At 35.4% G+C, this 6,609-nt stretch overlaps 1 long non-coding RNA gene across 1 annotated transcript in view; it reads left to right on the top strand.

Annotated features, from left to right (window-relative positions):
• Positions 1 to 6,408, top strand: part of LOC125269814 — a 38,034-nt gene extending 31,626 nt beyond the window's left edge. The window contains exon 4 of the long non-coding RNA XR_007185199.1: positions 5,584 to 6,408. This is a non-coding gene — a long non-coding RNA (uncharacterized LOC125269814). The remainder of the gene's footprint in view (positions 1 to 5,583) is intronic.
• Positions 6,409 to 6,609: the final 201 nt, after the last annotated feature.

The following is a 6,609-nucleotide window of genomic DNA, read 5'->3' as shown; positions in this document are numbered from 1 at the left end:
CCACTGACGCACATAATTGCTGACAATTTGAGGCAATGAATAAAAATGATCTACATTACTTCTTGCCGAATGTTGTGTGCACTTGGTGCCAAGTGAAATCTATGGAAGAGCCTCTTTAGATAGCGCAGAAAAAGGCCCTATCAAAAGCTGTGCAGAGGAAAGGAGGAGGAGCGGTAATTAATTTCTTAAAGAGTGAAAGAGAGATTTGACACATTCAGAAGACTGCCGTCTCTGGGGGTGTCAGAGAGCAACCAAGAACAACATCTTTCAAACTGTTTCCTCCAGATAGGGCCGTATATAGCATGTATACAGTCTGCCTTTTTCTGTTTTCCACTCAACTTAAGTTTGCTTCAACTGTACTGGTTTAACATAAATAACCATAATGTACACATAAGGGGGGAAAAAAACATCTATTTAATGTCTCAGTTGTTTCTTTTAGACAGCAATGTAATCAAATGCAGAACAAGCTCATTGTCTATTTGGATATTTCTCCTAAGAAAAAGACCACCATAATCTCATATGCAATTTCTAGAATTTCAGCAATATTTCAAACTATGCTCAGATTTGACAAAATACCAATTTAATTTCAATATAATCTTACCTCAATATAAAAATCTCATATGTAATTTCTAGAATTTCAGCAATATTTCAAACTATGCTCAGATTTGACAAAATACCAATTTAATTTCAATATAATCTTACCTCAATATAAAAATCTCAAAAAACAAAAAAAAAAAAAAAAAATCTCAATATAAAAATAATTTCCTATCAAATTCATCTGAGATCAAATGATCTTCATGAGCTTTATCGACATTGATGGATCTATGAAGAACCTTTAACATCCACGGAATCTTTACATTCCACAGAAGGTTCTTTATAGTGGAAAAAAGGTTCTTTAGATTATTAAAATGTTCTTTACGCTAAGAAAACTTTTAAGAACTGTTAACTGAAAGGTTCTTTGGGAAACATTTTAATAATCTATTCTTCCACTATAAAGAACCTTCTGTGGAATGGAAAGGTTCCGTGGATGTTAAAGGTTCTATATGGAACCATTGATGCAATAAAGAACGTTAATTTTAGTGCTGTTCCAAAAAAAAAAAAAAGTTTATTTTTAATAGATTGTATTATATGGGCATGTAACCGAATGTATATCCTTACTGTAGGTCAACAATTGAATCATTTGTGTCTAATTATTTCTCTTCAAGATTTTCTGGAGAAACATCTGAGACAAACTCCATTAAGTCTATGAAATATGAAAGCATCATTTCTAAGAAATAACATTTTCCCTTCCCATGAGAATGAAAGCAAATGAGATCTTTTTATTGTCTCAGTTGTTTCTAGACAGTAATGTGATAAAAGGAAACAAAGTGTCTCCTGAATGTCAGAAGAGATCTCAAAAATGTCTCAAACTATGCTCAGATTTGACGACATATCAGTATCATGTCATTATAAACTTCCCCGGATATAAAAATTATTTCCCAGCAAATTCTTCCTAGACCAAATGATCGGATTTTTACTGGCGTCTGTGGTTTCAAGAACAACCTTTAACATCTATGGAAACTTTCCATTGAACTAAAGGTTGTTTAGTGGGTAAAAGATCTTCAGAATATTAAAATGATATTGACACTATGTATATCTCTTTACTCTTGCAGTATTTCAACAACTTCTTCTCAAAATATTTAGGAGAAACATCTGAGACAAACTCCATTAAGAGCGGTTTCTAAGAAATAACATTTTCCCTTAAGAAAGAAACAAATGAGATGTCTTTAATATCTGAGTTGTTTCTCCCACACAGCAATATGATCAAAATTGTCTTAAATGAAACACAAGTGAGAAGAAGTATGAAAGTGTGGTCTCTGATAAATCAAATGTCCCTCTGCTGAATCTTGTTTAACCCTTCATTGACAGCAGCATAATAGCACATGATATTTATATTCATCAGTTCAGTCCATGTTTTATCAGCAGTTGAGTCTGTTTGAGATGATGGAGAAGTGTGATGTGCTCTTGGAGGATATTATCTCCAGCGAGCCGTGATCAGATGCAGTAATGACTGAATTGGGTGTGATAATACGGCATTCACGAGGCCTAATTTCGGTACCTCCAATTACAGAACAATACATAACCTCTGCATTCACAGGCAAATTACTGGAGATCAGAGTGGGTCGCAGCAGACCATCTGAGACTGCGAGGAAGAACGCAAACACAAAGCCCTGGATCTCTGATCCAACGCTGATCCAAAAGGCGTTTCCTGGCGCCAGCCAAGGGTTTGCGTGTAATACAGCGCGTCAGTGCACGCATGTAAGCATGTTTGACCCCGGCAGACCCGTTAGTCTTTATTAACACCTGCCTAACGGAGCGCTGCCGTTTGGTGTCGGCCAGCTGATGGGCCCAACCTGGCACAAACTCAACCTGTGACATCGGCAGTTAGCAGCCTCCATTTCACACATGATTAATCTGAGCGAGGGAGGGAGAGGGAAGAGAGGGGAGGAAAGGCTGGCCCGTGTTCGGTCCGCATGGCTAAAAGGTCTTTAGAATTCCTGCGGAGAGAGCCGCGGGCAGAGTGAATGTAACCGGTTGGGGGTCACTGAGTCTTTGTGTAATTGAGGCAGTGGCAGCCTCTCTATCCTCTCCTCCTTTCAAATGGAGCGAGGGATTGTGAAGTGTGGGGAAGAGTGCCTGGAGGAGGGGTCTTTTTTTGAATGTTTTTATGAAGGGGAGGTTAAGTTGACAAGAAGAACAGAGCGAATGTGCTCTGCTTATTTCTGCAGCACAGCGTCATAACAGTCTCTACATCTTTATTGAAGCAATAAAGCCGCGAGAGGACGTGTGCTATAGAGATTTTAACACATTAAACGTGCACAATGCTGAAACTCATCACTTGAGATTATTCCTTTTATAAAATGGCAAAATGGTACATAAATAAGTAATTAATATATGAGAAATAATTAAATATAGGGGAAATTGGGAGTGTTTTTTTACGTTTCGTGCATGAAATTCTTGTGGTAATTGAAGTTATTTGATTTTAATTTTAGCTACAAAACGACAAATTATGGCGAATAGCTTAAAAAAAAACAATGTGTTTGTCACTATTGTCTAAATTGCCAAATGTTGGCTTATACACTGGTGCATTTTGAGCATGTTTGTGGGTCTGTGATATTTTGTGATGTTTCTATTTTTTTTAACATGTCGATGAAAATCTGTGGATGTGTAATATCAAATTAAACAAGACAATCTTCTGATTCACCCTTATGAAAAAGAAGATTTTTTTGTCCAAATGTCTTAATAATGATAAAAAAAAAAAACAAAGATATGACATCCAAAGTATGTAACCAGATCTATTTTATTGAATCCAAAAGGTTTTAATTATATTTTGCTACATATAAAGGTATTTTAAAGATGTTGAAGTGTCAAAATGTCATTCGGTTTAACCGTCCAAAGATCAGTACAGCCATTTCATTAGTGATTAAAATATCTTAAAATGTAATAAATGTATATATTTTTTATTCTGGCATGATTTTATAACATCATATATCAACATTAACTTTAAAATTATGTGTAGAAGTCGTTTGTTATGAGAAAGAATATTTGGAAAAATGAATTTCATTGACGTCATTCGGAGAAACCAATACAAAGGGACCATTTCACAAGTCATGCGGTCAATGTCATGTGACAGGATGTGACATCATTCAGACACCTGCAAAGGACCACATGGTCATGAAGCAAATTAACTAACTCTCTTTTAACTATTTGATAAATTCATGTTTTCACTTGCTCATACGCATGTCCTGAAACATCAGGTCATTCGGTACAACCGCTATAAAACATGGAAAATGTTGTAATATTTTAAAAACTTGTACTTAATATAAAATGTTTGATTTTTCTTTCGTTAGCACTGTTTGAAAATATCGTCATTCGGTATAACCAAAAGTGTCATTCGGTAAAACCGAAATTTTGGTTAAACCGAATGACTTTTTTGGTGACAAATTTTGTCCATCTTGTAAAAAAATGACGAAAACAGTGTTAATTGATTATAAAAACCACATAATCTCATTGTTAACATGTAATGAAACTTCAAAATTAATTATATCTCCATTATGTTTTTTTACACTTTTTAGTGGAAATAGGACAAATGGTGTAAAAAGTCCACACGTTGCATTTAAATGAACACACATTTTGTTTGGTAATGACAGTCATACGTCACTTCTTGACGTAACACGACACTGCTAGAGGGCGCATGACTTTAAAACATAAATATAGGTCGTAATAAGGCGCTTTAAAAACGACCTATATAACACACTTAAGTACACTTTTAAAACGTGTTCTTTGTAATAATGCCAAATGAAATGCTTTACCTTTACAGTACCTTTTAAATCATTGTTTAAATAATAATGTTGTCGTGCTTTAAAGAAGTGCACTTATTTTGATGTGTTGACTAACATACTTAATAATAAAGTTAAAGTTAATATATTTTAAATGTACTAAATTGCAACTTGTAATTGTAATTACAATATATTTAAATACCTGACATATTTCAATAGAAATTACATTAAAGTGTATTTTAGTTTACCATAAATGTTTGTCAGTAGGCTACAATTTAACCCTATTTCAAAGCAATGATTACTTAAGTCCTACTGAAGTGGGTCAAAAAGCACTCTAAAGTTGCATTTAATATACATTTTAACTATAATACAGTTTCATTTAACTATACATAATATATAATTGTCAGTTCACACTTAAGTATGTTCTTCTAAAGCATATTATTTCCATAATAAGTATTCTTTTTAAAAGTATGGTAAAGAGTACTGTCATATGACACCCATTAACTTGATCAAATCAAATTAAAAATATGACAGTTGACCTGAAAGTCCTTTATAATTCATGATTCAACATTTGTCTGCCAATAACAGGGTTCATTAAGGCTGTTTAATTTATTTTTGTATTAAAATAAAATTCATCTGATCTCACAAGAATGTCTATATTGGATATTTTAGAACAGCTTCAACTCATTCAATGGCAATTTAGAGATTGAAATTTCCTTTTTATAATACAAATTTTATGACTGTTTCCCAGACCTTTATATGCACACACAGCCAAACTGTGGCAAACATGTACAGTGTAGAGACATGCACTTAAGGGTTTACCCTATTTTTTACTGTTTTTACTCCACTGCATAACCACTGAAACCTTAATGCAGTTTGTCACACTAATCCTTTAGTACAACACTGTAGTCTGATACGTAAAACTTTTAACAAGAATAACAAGTATTCGTGTTGTTTGCGCAGGGCTGTGTTTCTGCGGTGAAGCATCTGCTTTTCATTTTGAGTGTGTGTGTGTGATGGAGTATGTATGTTCTGGTTTGGCTGAGTGTGTGTGTGTGTGAGAGAGAGGGAGAGAGAGAGAGAGAGCGTGTGCATGCCATCTCTGTCATACCTGTGCCGTGCGCACTGCAAGGGAGCCACATTGTTCAGTGCAACATCAGGATGTCGTGCATTTAGGAAATAATTACCCAGCATCCTGCTGTTTTTAAACTCTTTTTCATCTTCTCTAATGGCTTCTTCTTCATTGGTCTCTAATCCCAAACAGGACGTAACGTGCAGAAGGAAGACGCGGCCGCTGCTGTCCCCACTGGAGCAGAGAGGACGCCAGCCTTTGATGTTCCACTCAAAATTATTAATTCCCCGCGTCAGGTTCTGTGTTTCATCTACATTTAAAGTCCAAATCTCGAGTCTGAGCAAAGCTTCTGTTATGCAAATCAGCAGCTAATGTGCATGCTGGGTTTGCTGGGGTTGTTTAATGTATTATTTTTTGAGAAAATTAATGACATCTGCGTCAGTTGATATTGATCTAAAATCTAGATAGATGTTCCCTGCTGCGCGTCAGATGAGCTTCATGTCTTAGTGTGGCCTTCAAATCACTAGGACGAACGCCTGAGCACATGTCTCAAAAACTAAATGTTCTTTCAGATTCTTTCACTATTTACTCACCCTCATGTTGTTAAAAACCCACATTGCTTGACTTTCTTGTGTGGAACACAAAATGAGAGCAGAAGTTTAGCAAAAGTTCACGCTGCTCTTTTCCATAAAAGATAAAGTCTTTCATTGACGGTCTTTCCTTTTAAAGTTCTTAAATCTCATCACTCTTACAGTGAATTCAAAGCATCATAATGTGTTGTATTGTGATTGACCACAAGACTCGTTAAACCTGGGGAAACGCATCTTGAATATCGGGAGGCTGTCCTCCTCCAAAAAAATGACCCAATAGGTCGTTTTTTCAAGCATCTTATTATGACCTATATTTACGTTTTAAAGTCATGCGCCCTCTAGCTGGCGTAAAAATAATGACAGTGTCGTGTTACGTCTGTCGTTCATGAAATGACGTATGACCGTTGTTAACAATCAAAATGCGTGTTCATTTAAATGCAGTGTGTGGACTTTTTACACGGTCCCTTGTCCTATTTCCATTTAGAAAAATTCATTTTTTTATTAACGACTACACCTACCCCAACCCTAAACCTACCATTGGTGATTTATAGTGCATATACACTTTATGAGCACATGTGTTCCCTGGGATCGAACCCATGATCACATGATTGCATATTATTGTATATTG

Source organism: Megalobrama amblycephala, linkage group LG6, assembly GCF_018812025.1.
Source record: "Megalobrama amblycephala isolate DHTTF-2021 linkage group LG6, ASM1881202v1, whole genome shotgun sequence".
Classification (NCBI taxonomy): Eukaryota; Metazoa; Chordata; class Actinopteri; order Cypriniformes; family Xenocyprididae; genus Megalobrama; species Megalobrama amblycephala.
This window is presented reverse-complemented; position numbering and strand designations above follow the sequence as displayed.